At 47.5% G+C, this 13,407-nt stretch overlaps 2 long non-coding RNA genes across 2 annotated transcripts; both read left to right on the top strand.

Annotated features, from left to right (window-relative positions):
* The first annotated feature begins 7,538 nt into the window (after positions 1–7,538).
* LOC125126746 (uncharacterized) lies at positions 7,539–9,730 on the top strand. The gene is made up of 3 exons (XR_007134777.1): positions 7,539–7,625; positions 9,163–9,233; positions 9,705–9,730. It is a non-coding gene; the product is annotated as an uncharacterized LOC125126746 (long non-coding RNA).
* Positions 9,731–11,056: 1,326 nt separating this feature from the next.
* On the top strand, positions 11,057–13,248 carry LOC125126745 (uncharacterized). Its single transcript, XR_007134776.1, has 3 exons — positions 11,057–11,143; positions 12,681–12,751; positions 13,223–13,248. It is a non-coding gene; the product is annotated as an uncharacterized LOC125126745 (long non-coding RNA).
* Positions 13,249–13,407: the final 159 nt, after the last annotated feature.

Below are 13,407 nucleotides of genomic sequence, written 5' to 3'. Positions count from 1 at the left end.
AGACCTGTGAGCCCAGAGCACAGGAAGCTTAGATCCTCACACTGTCCTTATTTTTGTTTTTTCTCTAGTTGCAGAGACAGAACATTGTCAAGAAAATTCATATATATTATGAGAGGGACACTCCACTGATGAACAATCAGGGTGAAGGAGAAAAAGGTGGGGCTCTCTTGCTGGCTCTGATGGGAGAGCCGCCAGATTCCGGGTTCCTGGTGGGAATGAGGGCTAGGTCTATAGAGCAAGTGCCTGTTGCCCAGTGAGGAGCAGTGCCAAGTACTATGGTCCTGGAAGACACTACATCATTGGGTCTCTGGGCATGTGGGTGTCTAGGTGTGAGCCTAGGTGGTGTGATTGTGGATCTGCACGTGTGTGATGCGTGGTTCTTCAGGATGTATTTCCTGCTTACACAGACAGTACACCCACCACCTTTCTTTAGGAAAAATCCCATCACCTTTGCACATCACCTCTCTTGTCACACCTGCATCCTTCACCACAGCTGTTCCCAGTTGGCTTACCATTCCCGATGCTCAGGCAGAGATGGTGCCGAGACAGCTGGCCCAAGCTCTCGACCCCCTGAGTGGAGAAGCCAAAATGGGAACCAGGCGAGGGTCCCCATATGGATTCTCTGGACCCAAGACCAGCACCTGTCCCTCAGCCAGGGGAACATCAGTCATGGGGAAAGAAGTGGGTTTTGGGGGGGGGTCTCTGCTCCCTGTCCATGCCTGGCAGTACCAGGGTCCCCAGAGGTCACAGACCTGCCCATTGTTATAAAGTGGCATATAGTGGTCACAGAACCCAGGCAGCTCTGGGTGGACTTTACGGTCACGTTGGCACAGACCTTGGTGGGAATTGCTCCTCCTCAGCTCACAGATTCTGAGAGGGCTGAGGCCCCCATGAGACAATGTAGGTCATGCACACTTTGCGTAGAAAAGGAACCCTTTGAGACAAAACTATGATGTGATTGATAGCAGCTGATTTTTAATGTAGGATTTCAGTATAGCCAAATCTTCTACAGCTGATTTTCTGTAAGACCAGTGGTTTGTGAATCCATTTATTAGCATACTTTTCCCTACAATGGAAATCAGCCTTCAAGTAAAGTTTAAACTTTTTAAAAATGATTTTTCTTTTTTCCATTAGAGTTGATTTGCAGTGTTCTGTCCATTTCTACTGTAGGGCAAAGTGACCCAGGCACACACATAAACACATCCTTTTTCTCACAACATCCTCCACCATGTTCCATCATTAGTGACTATGTGGTGTTCCCTCTGCTGTGCAGCAGGATCTCATTGCTTATCCACTCCAGATGGAATAGTTTGCATCGCTTAACCCCAGATTCCCAGGCCATCCTACTCCCTCCCCCTTCCCCTCTGCTACCACATATCTTTTCTCCAAGTCCATGAGATTCTTTTCTGTGGCAAGGTTCATTTGTGCTGTATGTTAGATTCCAGATATAAGTGATATTGTCTGGTATTTGTCTCTCTTTCTGACTTAGTTCACTTAGTAGGAGGGTCTCTAGTTCCATCCACATTGCTGAAAATGGCATTATTTTGTTCTTTCTATGGTTGAGTCGTATTCTGTTGTGTATATATGCCACGTCTTCTGAATCCATCCATTTGTTGGTGGACGTTCAGGTTGTTTCCATGTCTTGGCTAGTGTGAATAGGGCTGCGGTGAACATAACGGGTGCATGTGTCTATTTCAAGGAAAGCCCACGAGTGGGATTGCTGGGTCACATGCTAGTTCTGTATATAGTTTTCTGAGGTACCTGCGGAGTGTTTTCCATGGCGGTTGTACCAATTTACATTCCCACCAACAGTGGAGGCGGGTCCCCTCTTCTCCACACCCTCTCCAGCACTTGTTATTGGTTGACTTGTAAATGATGGCCATTCTGACCGGTGTGAGGTGCTCCTTCATAGTACCTTTGATTTGCCTTTCTCTAATAATTAGTGATGTTGAGCATTTTCCCATGTGCCTGTTGGCCATCTGTATATCTTCCTTGGGTAAATGTCTATTCCTAGTTCTTTTACCCATTTTTCAAATGGGTTGTTGGTTTTTTGGCTGTCGAGTTGTCTATGTGTTTTTGCATAATTTAGAGGTTAAGCCCTTGCCAGCTGCATCATTCAAAACAATTTTCTCCCATTCCATAGGTTGTCTTTTTTTTTTTTTATGGTTTCCATTGCTGTGTCAAAGCTTGTCAGTTTGATTAAGACCCATTGGGACTGACCCATTGGTTTATTTTTGCTTTTAATTCTTTTCCCTTACAGTCTGATGTAAGAAAACATTTGTAAGGTTGATGTCAGAGACTGATTTGCCTGCATTCTCCTCTAGGATTTTGATGGTGTCTTGCCTTACATTTAAGTCTTTAAGCCCTTTTGGGTTTATTTTTCTGCAAGGTGTCAGGGTTTCATTGATATTCATGTGGCTGTCCCATTTTCCCAGCACCACTTGCTGAAGAGACCATCTTTTACCTGAACTTTTACATTCTTGCCTCCTTTGTTGAAGATTAATTGACTGTAGGTGTCTGGGTTTATTTCTAGGTTGTGTATTCTGGTCCATGGGGCTGTGTGTCTGTTTTGGTACCAGGACCACACTGTCTTGATTACCATAGCTTTGGAATATTGCCCAAAGTCTCCTTCTGTTCCTCAGGATTGCTTTGGCAATTCTGGCTCTTTTATGGGCCCACATAAATGTTTGGATTGTTGGTTCTAGTGTGGTGAAAAATGTCATGGGTAATTTGATAGTGATTGCATTGACTCTGTAGATTTCTTTGGGTAGAATGGCCGTTTTTACCATATCCATTTATCCAACCCTGGAGCATGGAATATCTTTCCATTTCTTTGAATCCTCTCTAATTTCCTCGATTAATGTTTTATCGTTCTCACTGTACAAGTCTTTTGCCTCCTTGCTCAGGTTTATTCCCAGGTATTTGATTTTCATGGGGGTGATTTGAAAAGGTGTTGTATTTTTGCAGTCCTTTTCTGATACTTCATTTCTAGTGTACAGAAAGGCAACTGATTGCTGAGCGTTAGTTTTGTGCCCTGCTACACTGCGGAATTTGTTGATTAGGTCAAGGAGATTTTGTGTGGAGTCCTTAGGGTTTTTGATATTTAGTATCATGTCATCTGCATAGCGTAACAATTTTACCTCTTCTCTTCCAATCTGGACACCGTTTATTCCTTTTGTTTGTCTGATCGCTGTGGCTAGGACTTCCAATAAGTATGTTGGATAAAAGTCGGGAGAGTGGGCATCCTTGTCTTGGTCCAGATTTTAGTAGGCTGGCTTTCAGCTTTTCTCCATGGAGTATGATACTTGCTGTCGGCGTGTCATAAATGGCTTTGATTATGTTAAGGTAAGTTCCCTCTGTACCCACTTGGGTAAGAGGTTTTATCCTGAATGGATGCTGCACTTTTTCAAAGGCTTTTTCTACATCTATTGAGATGATCATGTGGTCTTTGACTTTTCTTTTGTTAATGTGGTGTATGCCATTGATTGATTTGTGTCTGGTGAATCACCCTTGTGCACCTGGGATGAATCCCACTTGGTCGTGGTGTATGATCTGTTTTATAGGTTGTTGGATTTGGTTGGCTAAAATTTTGTTGAGAATGCTTGCATCTATGTTCATCACAGATACTGGCCTATCATTTTCTGTTTTGGTAGTATCTTTGGTTTAGGTATTAGGGTGAGGGAGGCTTCACAGAATGTCTTTGGGAGTGTTGTTTCTTTTTCACCGTTTTGGAAAATTTAACGAAGGATAGGTGTAAATTCTTCTTTGTATGTTTGGTAGAATTCAGCTGTGAAGCCATCTGGTCCTGGACTTTTGTTTGTAGGGAGTGTTTTTATGACATATTCAGTTTCATTTGAAGTGATTGGCCTGGTCAGTTGCTCTGTTTCTTCATGATGCAGTTTTTGGTGGGATGTAAGTCTCTAGAAGGGTGTCCATTTCTTCTAGGTTTTCAAATTTGTTGCCACCTAAACATTCAGAGTCCTCTCTCTCTCTTTTTATTTTTTGTATTTCTGCAATATCCATTAAGATTTCTCCTTTTTCTTTTCTTATTTTGTTTATTTGGGTTTTTGTTCTCCTCACCTTGGTGAGTCTGGCCAGAGGTTTTTCAATTTTGTTGCCTTGTCAAAGAACCAGTTCTTGGTTTTAGTGATAGTTTTCTGTTGAAATTTTTTCAATCTCTCCTTTATGGATTTCCTCTCAGGTCTTTATGATTTCCTTCCTTCTTTTGGCTTTAGGTTTTGTTCTTCTTTTTCTAGTTCATTTAGGTGGTGGGTAAAGTTGTTGACGTGAGGTTTTTCTTCTTTTTTGAGGAAGGCCTGTATCACTATGCCTTTCCCTCTAAGCACTGCTTTTGCAGCATCCCATAGATTTGGAGTGGTTGTGTCTTCAGTATCAGTTGTCCTGAGGTATTTTTCTAATTACCTTTTGGATTTCCTCCTTGACATGTAGAGTTTTTAGTAGCATGTTGTTGAGTCGCCATGTAGTCAGTTTTTTTCTGATTTCTTTCTCTGTGGTTGATTGCTAGTTTCATGCCATTGTGGTCAGAGAAGATACTTGAAATGATTTCTATCCTCTTAAATATGTTGAGGTTAGTTTTGTGCCCCTGAATGTGTCAGTCCTTGAGAATGTGCCGTGTACCCTTGAAAAGAATGTATCTAATTCTGCTTTTTTTTTTTTGGATGTAATATACTGAAAATGTCAGTGACGTCTAACTTTTTTATTGTGTTGTTTAGGATCTCTGTTGCCTTATCGATTTTCTGTCTAGAGGATCTGTCCATTGATGTGAGTGGTGTGTTAATGTCTCCTACTGTTAGTGTATCCCCATCGATTTCTCCTTTTATGGCTCTTAGCATTTGGGTGTGCATGGGTGCTCCTCTGTGAGGGGCATATACATTGATGATGATAATATCCTCTTCTTGAGTGACACTGTTTTATCATTAAATACTGTCCTCCTTTGTCTTTCTACATGGCCGCATTTTTAAAGTCTGCTTTGTCCAATAGGAGTACTGCAACTCCTGCTTTCCTGTCTTGTTCATTGGCATGAAATAGCTTTTCCCATCCCCTCACTTTCCATCTATGTGTCCTTTGCCCTAAGGTGAGTCTCTTGTAGCTAGCACATTTTAGGCTCTTGCTTTTGTATTCAGTCAAGCACTCTCTGCCTTTTGATTGGGGCATTTGGCCCATGGACATTTAAGGCAATTATTGATACATATGCATTTATTGCCACTTTAAACCTCATTTTCCAGTTGAGTCTGTGTTTGTCCTTTGTTCCTTTTTTTGGTTGTATGATTTCTATTTATGCTTGGGTCCCTTTCTTTTTAGTTTTTGTGAATGTAATGTTTGGTTTTGCATTGCAGTTGCCCTATTTTTCAGGTCTGTTAGCCCATTCCTCTATCTGCTAGCACGAGCCTGATAGTCAGATAGGCTCCCACACATTATAATAAAAAAGAGCCTAGATAGTCTTACTTTCCTTGCTTGCATTTTGTAATTTTGAATTCCTTTTTAACATCTTCATGTTTCTCCTTTTGCTTGTCCTTGTGTTGATTGTCTCTTTTTCAATAGTTTTTTTTTTCTTCTTCTTTTTAGATCTGTGTACTGGATTATTGAAGTGATTGTCCTCCAATTGTGATTTCCAGCATTTTGTTTTTCTTCGTTTTTATTTGGAGAAGCCCTTTCAGTGTGTCTTTTAGAATGGGTTTAGTATTGCTGTACTCTTCTACCTTTTGTTTGTTGGAGAAATTCCTTATTTCTCCTTCTCTTTTAAAGGATATTTTTGCTGGGCACAGTATCAAGCCTGCAGATTTTTCCCTTGTAGAACTTCGACTATATCTTGCCACTCTCTTCTGGCCTGTAGAGTTTCTGAATTGAAATCATCTGATAGCCTTATGGGCATTCCCTTATAATTCAAGCTTTGTGTTTCTCTTGCTGCCTTTAGAATTCTCTTTTTCTTTTAATTTTGCCATCTTTATTGTAATGTGTCTTGGTGTGGGCCTGTTTGGGTTCACCTTGTTTGGGGCCCTTGGTGCATCCTGTCTGTTGCCTTTAGATTTGGAAAGTTTTCAGACATGATTTCTTTGAACATAGTTTCAACCCCCTTTTCTCTCTCTTCTTCTGGAATTCCTCTTATGCGTAGATTGGCACCCTTTGTTTTACCCCATAGATCTCTTATGTTGTTTTCCTGTTGTTTCATTTGGTTTTCCGTATGCTGTCCTGATTGGGTCATTTCCATTATTCTATCTTCCAAGTCCCTAATTCATCCCCCTGCATTATTTATTTATTTATTTATTTTTTGTCGTTTTGCCATTTTCTTGGGCTGCTCTCGCAGCATATGGAGGTTCCCAGGCTAGGATCGAATCGGAGCTGTAGCCACCAGCCTACGCCAGAGCCACAGCAACGCGGGATCCGAGCCGTGTCTGCAACCTACACCACAGCTCACGGCAACGCCGGATCGTTAACCCACTGAGCAAGGCCAGGGATCGAACCCGCAGCCTCATGGTTCCTAGTCGGGTTTGTTAACCACTGTGCCACGACAGGAACTCCCCCCTGCATTATTCATTCTGGTCTTTAGTGCCTTTAACTCAGTTTGCATCTCTGCAGATGAATTTTCTAATTGTTCTTGAGCTCCTCCTGATATTTTCTAGTTCCTTTCTAATGTAATCTGCTTTCCTTTTTCTATCTGTTCTTGAAAGAAAAATGTATATCTTCTAGAATCACTTATTTGGGGAGGGAATCCTTAGAAGATGGGAAAGGTGGCACATTCTTGCTGGTTTTAGTGTGGAGGGCCAGATGGATTCCAGTTTTGTCTTTGGAAGTAGAATGACAGGTTTGCTGATGGAAAGGGATTTCCAGGTAAAGTCGTGAGGCCAGGTACTCTAGTCCCAAGAAAAATCCATATTACCCTGAGTTGATGGAGGTGTGTCTGTATGTGAAATGGCTAGTAGGATTCTTGGTGTGTCAAAATCCTGACCCGTAATCTTTGTCCACATAGATGACCCTGAGGAAGCCATGGACAAGCTGCCCACCATTGGACGAGAAGAAGAGTCTGACAGCTCCTCAAACGTTAGTGTGATTTATTTATCTGAGAAAAAACATAGCCTCAGTTTGACATTTTTAATCGAATTCAACTCTGAAAGTCTACAAAGTTCAAATCAGGGGATAAGTAAAATTTTGTGGGGTTGTATGACTGTTAACTAAATGTCGCAATGGACGGCTGATTCAAAAGGACATTTAAAAAGTGACAAGAGCAGATAGAATGTGCAGGTGTGGTTGGGAGCATGGTTATCAGCAGAGACTTGCCCTCCTTGAAGGAGACTTTGGCAGCTGTGGGTCAGAGTGCACATAAGAGTTTTTCCAGGAAAATTCGAAGCCTCTCTCCAAGATGACCTCTTGTGTTTTTCCTTTGGGACCTGGGACTAAAGGGATTTTACATTTGGGTTTTCTGTGGACAGACAGACAATGAAAAACCTTTGAGTGTGTAGAGCGCGGGAGGCTTAGATGCTGTCACTAAGAATGTGCTTTTCTCTAGATGCTGGATGAGGAGGACACTGACAAAGACGGGGTGAGTTCAGAGGTCGACGCTCCAGTGACGAACCACCGGGGTGATGACGACGACGACGACGAAGAAGGTGGGTCTTCCTTGCTGGCATTGGTTGGGGAGGCACCAGATCCGGGGTTCCCTTTTGGAAAGAGGGTTGCTCCCAGCTCATTCCCAGCCATAGTGATGCCCAAGGTGTGCACGCCCTGGACACAGGTCTGCCCTGTAGATGGTGCTTTGTGGCAAGATAGGAGGCCCGGGAAGCGAGGTCCACACGTGAGCACGTGTGGTGTGAGCGTGTGGTTCCCCAGAACCTCTTGCCGGTTTCCGCCGCAGAGAGACGCGTCAGCTTCGTGGAGGACAAATGCCACCCCCTCTGCAGAGCTTCTCTGCGTTCATGCATTCTCCCTTGACCACCGCTGCTCCCAAGTTGGCTTAATGTTCCCGTTGCTCAGGTGGAGAGGGTGCCGAGCCAGCTGGCCCAAGCCCTTGACCTCCTACGTGGAAAAGCCAAAGGGGGACCCAGGCCGGGTTCCCCATGGGGTTGCTCTGGACCCCTGACCTGTGCCTCTCCCTCAGCAGGGAGTCCTCAGTCATGGGGCCCTGAGGGGCGAGGGCCCCTGTCCCCCGTCCATGGTTGGGTGTAGCAGGGACTCCAGAGGTCCTGTAACACCTGCCCATCTCTAGAAGGTGGGCGGTCGGCGCTGGTGTCTTTGCTTCAGCTTGGCCAAAAGAGATCGGAATCAGGGGTGTGTTTTCTCGTGTTGGATGGTGTCACGTCAAGGCTTCCAACTGACCACCCTAGGTGGCACACACCCGGGGGCTGTTGCACATAAGAGCCCAGCGTGAAACCCCCATCGTCAGCCTGGTGTCCAGCACCAGGGTACAAAAGCGTCTGCAGCGCTGGGCGAGGAGGAGTCAGTGCTGAGTCTTTGCGTCTCTCCGTGACGAACTGTCCCACTCGTTGTAAGGCTCCTATGAGTGTGGGTAGCCTGTCACTCAGGGGACATGCACGCCTCATGTGGCAAAGGGAGACAGGGGAGAACAAGCAGGATGTGACTGAACGTGGCTGTTTTTGAGGGTAGGGTTTCCGTAGCGTCACGTCATCTGTACTTGATTTTCTTTGCGACAAGTAGGTTGGCAAATGCAGTTACCGGTATGCTTTCCTGGAATCGAAGTTAGCCCTCCAGGACAGTTGAAAGTTTTAAATCAACAGCAATGTCTTACGGAAGATGCAATGAGTGCAGTAAAAAACAACGGTGACTCTTGGGGCGCAGATGATCTGGGAAGAAGTCCAGCAGACCCTGGCCATTTAGCAGACATTTCAGACGGGCGGGAGATGTCTGGGTCCCTACGCTCCCAAGAGAGCTTGCATTTGCGTGTCTTTGCCCATCGATGAGGGTCCCCTTTGCTAGAAAACCACAGCTCTGGTTTCCTGTCTTGCCTGCCCTTCTCCTTTGCGTTCCTTCCTGCACCAAAGGGGCTGGCCCAGCAGCAGCTCAGTCCGCACTTACCAGCCACGCACATCCATTCACTGGCTCCCCACGTCGTCCTCATCAAGAAAAACTCCCAGCGGGATCCCTGAGCGTCACGCCCAGTGTCCTGACAGTTCCTCTGTGTGCCTCCAGATCTCCCCGAGATAGTGCTGGATGACGTGCCTGCGGTGAGGGTGGCGGGACGGCCTCCATTCGCTCCGCGGGTAAGTTGGGTTTTTAGTCTGAGCTCGCAGTGTTGCTCTATTTCCCCTTCGTGGACATTAAGTTATGACAACCTGAGCCTGCACGTTCCAGACCATGTGGACGGTTCCGAGGGTTGGGACTCCATGTCAGGCGCGTCTGTTGCCAACTCCCGATGCCTGCTTCCGCAGGGCAATGCAATAACAACACCTGTCCCAACCTGCAGAGGACAGAGCCCCCTCTCCAGAAGCATCTTTTCCTCGAGGGAAAGAGTTCTGTCGTCTCCAGCTGACATGGCCCTGGACATCCCGTCGTCTAGGACAAGTTCTTGCCTTTCTCCCCGAGGAGGGTTTGCTCTGCCTTTGCTGGGTTCTCTGGACTCCACCGCTGTTGTGCATCGGGGTTTCTGCTGTCACCAAGTGAAGGAAAGACCTGTGCAGATAGATGGCCTTGTGGTCTGATCCTCATGGCACTTTCTCCTCTTGTCATTGCAGGTGGCCTTCATGGTGAACAAAACACGTATGTATGCTGGAAGCACTCATCTGGGGGGAGGGGCCCCTTAGAAGGTGAGGCAGGTGGCGCAGTCTTGCTGGGTTTATTTATTTGTTTTTAATTGTTGTTTCCCCAGGGCAGGTTTTGTTTTTTTCCCTTTCTTCCGGCCGTACGGCATGGTGACCCGGTTACACATACATGCACACATTCTATTTTCGCACATTATCCTGCTCCGTCATAAGTGACTGGACATAGCTCCCCAGGGCTACACAGCAGGCCCTCACTGCCCATCCGTTCCAAAGGCAAGAGTTTGCATCTGTTGTCCCCAAGCTCCCCAGCCACCCCGGTCCCTCCCCCGCCCCCTCCCCCTCCCCCTTGGCAACCACAAGTCTCTTCTCCAAGTCCATGATTTTCTTTTCTGTGGAAAGGTTCATCTGTGCCTCATGTTAGACGCCAGATACATTCTTGCTGGTTTTGGTGTGGAGGGCCGGAGTGTTTCCAGTTTTGTCCTTGGAGTTAGGGTAGCAGGTTTGCTGATGGAAAGTGACTTACAGGTAGAGTCACGAGGCCAGGTACTGTAGTCCCAGGAACAAGCCGTGTTGCCATTAGTCGATGGAGGTTTGTGTGCAAGGGACTAGGGGTGTGTGTATGGGAAACGGCTGGTAGGATTCTGAGTGTGTCAAAACCCTGAGCCTTCCTCCGACCCTCCTCCCAGACGACCCCGAGTACCCGAGGCGGAAGGTGTCCGGCATCAGTGCTCAGAGAGTTGTTCCACCTTCCACCAAGGTAAGGGCTTTTCACTTCTCTGAGGAAAAAGAAAAAGCAAAAAAAAAAAAAAGAAAAAAAAATCTATCTATCTATCTATATAGATATGTAGGTATATATCTATATATATCTATATAGATATATAGCTTCATGCCCTAGTTTTTCAGTCAAATTCAACTCTGAAAGTCCAAATCCGTGGATACTTAGGGTTTTCCTGGGTTGGGTGACTGTGGACTGAATGTCTGTCCCAGTGAATGACTGATTTAAAAAGGGACCTTTAAAAACGGACAGCAGTAGTTTCGTATGTGTAAGTGTGGTTGGGAGCATGGTTATCAGCAGAGACTTGCCCTCCTTGAAGGAGACTTTGGCAGCTGTGGGTCAGAGTGCACATAAGAGCTTTTCCAGGAAAATTCGAAGCCTCTCTCCAAGATGACCTCTTGTGTTTTTCCTTTGGGACCTGGGACTAAAGGGATTTTACATTTGGGTTTTCTGTGGACAGACAGACAATGAAAAACCTTTGAGTGTGTAGAGCGCGGGAGGCTTAGATGCTGTCACTAAGAATGTGCTTTTCTCTAGATGCTGGATGAGGAGGACACTGACAAAGACGGGGTGAGTTCAGAGGTCGACGCTCCAGTGACGAACCACCGGGGTGATGACGACGACGACGACGAAGAAGGTGGGTCTTCCTTGCTGGCATTGGTTGGGGAGGCACCAGATCCGGGGTTCCCTTTTGGAAAGAGGGTTGCTCCCAGCTCATTCCCAGCCATAGTGATGCCCAAGGTGTGCACGCCCTGGACACAAGGTCTGCCCTGTAGATGGTGCTTTGTGGCAAGATAGGAGGCCCGGGAAGCGAGGTCCACACGTGAGCACGTGTGGTGTGAGCGTGTGGTTCCCCAGAACCTCTTGCCGGTTTCCGCCGCAGAGAGACGCGTCAGCTTCGTGGAGGACAAATGCCACCCCCTCTGCAGAGCTTCTCTGCGTTCATGCATTCTCCCTTGACCACCGCTGCTCCCAAGTTGGCTTAATGTTCCCGTTGCTCAGGTGGAGAGGGTGCCGAGCCAGCTGGCCCAAGCCCTTGACCTCCTACGTGGAAAAGCCAAAGGGGGACCCAGGCCGGGTTCCCCATGGGGTTGCTCTGGACCCCTGACCTGTGCCTCTCCCTCAGCAGGGAGTCCTCAGTCATGGGGCCCTGAGGGGCGAGGGCCCCTGTCCCCCGTCCATGGTTGGGTGTAGCAGGGACTCCAGAGGTCCTGTAACACCTGCCCATCTCTAGAAGGTGGGCGGTCGGCGCTGGTGTCTTTGCTTCAGCTTGGCCAAAAGAGATCGGAATCAGGGGTGTGTTTTCTCGTGTTGGATGGTGTCACGTCAAGGCTTCCAACTGACCACCCTAGGTGGCACACACCCGGGGGCTGTTGCACATAAGAGCCCAGCGTGAAACCCCCATCGTCAGCCTGGTGTCCAGCACCAGGGTACAAAAGCGTCTGCAGCGCTGGGCGAGGAGGAGTCAGTGCTGAGTCTTTGCGTCTCTCCGTGACGAACTGTCCCACTCGTTGTAAGGCTCCTATGAGTGTGGGTAGCCTGTCACTCAGGGGACATGCACGCCTCATGTGGCAAAGGGAGACAGGGGAGAACAAGCAGGATGTGACTGAACGTGGCTGTTTTTGAGGGTAGGGTTTCCGTAGCGTCACGTCATCTGTACTTGATTTTCTTTGCGACAAGTAGGTTGGCAAATGCAGTTACCGGTATGCTTTCCTGGAATCGAAGTTAGCCCTCCAGGACAGTTGAAAGTTTTAAATCAACAGCAATGTCTTACGGAAGATGCAATGAGTGCAGTAAAAACAACGGTGACTCTTGGGGCGCAGATGATCTGGGAAGAAGTCCAGCAGACCCTGGCCATTTAGCAGACATTTCAGACGGGCGGGAGATGTCTGGGTCCCTACGCTCCCAAGAGAGCTTGCACTTGCGTGTCTTTGCCCATCGATGAGGGTCCCCTTTGCTAGAAAACCACAGCTCTGGTTTCCTGTCTTGCCTGCCCTTCTCCTTTGCGTTCCTTCCTGCACCAAAGGGGCTGGCCCAGCAGCAGCTCAGTCCGCACTTACCAGCCACGCACATCCATTCACTGGCTCCCCACGTCGTCCTCATCAAGAAAAACTCCCAGCGGGATCCCTGAGCGTCACGCCCAGTGTCCTGACAGTTCCTCTGTGTGCCTCCAGATCTCCCCGAGATAGTGCTGGATGACGTGCCTGCGGTGAGGGTGGCGGGACGGCCTCCATTCGCTCCGCGGGTAAGTTGGGTTTTTAGTCTGAGCTCGCAGTGTTGCTCTATTTCCCCTTCGTGGACATTAAGTTATGACAACCTGAGCCTGCACGTTCCAGACCATGTGGACGGTTCCGAGGGTTGGGACTCCATGTCAGGCGCGTCTGTTGCCAACTCCCGATGCCTGCTTCCGCAGGGCAATGCAATAACAACACCTGTCCCAACCTGCAGAGGACAGAGCCCCCTCTCCAGAAGCATCTTTTCCTCGAGGGAAAGAGTTCTGTCATCTCCAGCTGACATGGCCCTGGACATCCCGTCGTCTAGGACAAGTTCTTGCCTTTCTCCCCGAGGAGGGTTTGCTCTGCCTTTGCTGGGTTCTCTGGACTCCACCGCTGTTGTGCATCGGGGTTTCTGCTGTCACCAAGTGAAGGAAAGACCTGTGCAGATAGATGGCCTTGTGGTCTGATCCTCATGGCACTTTCTCCTCTTGTCATTGCAGGTGGCCTTCATGGTGAACAAAACACGTATGTATGCTGGAAGCACTCATCTGGGGGGAGGGGCCCCTTAGAAGGTGAGGCAGGTGGCGCAGTCTTGCTGGGTTTATTTATTTGTTTTTAATTGTTGTTTCCCCAGGGCAGGTTTTGTTTTTTTCCCTTTCTTCCGGCCGTACGGCATGGTGACCCG

The sequence above is a fragment of the Phacochoerus africanus genome, chromosome 5 (genome assembly GCF_016906955.1).
Source record: "Phacochoerus africanus isolate WHEZ1 chromosome 5, ROS_Pafr_v1, whole genome shotgun sequence".
Taxonomy (NCBI): domain Eukaryota; kingdom Metazoa; phylum Chordata; class Mammalia; order Artiodactyla; family Suidae; genus Phacochoerus; species Phacochoerus africanus.
This window is presented reverse-complemented; position numbering and strand designations above follow the sequence as displayed.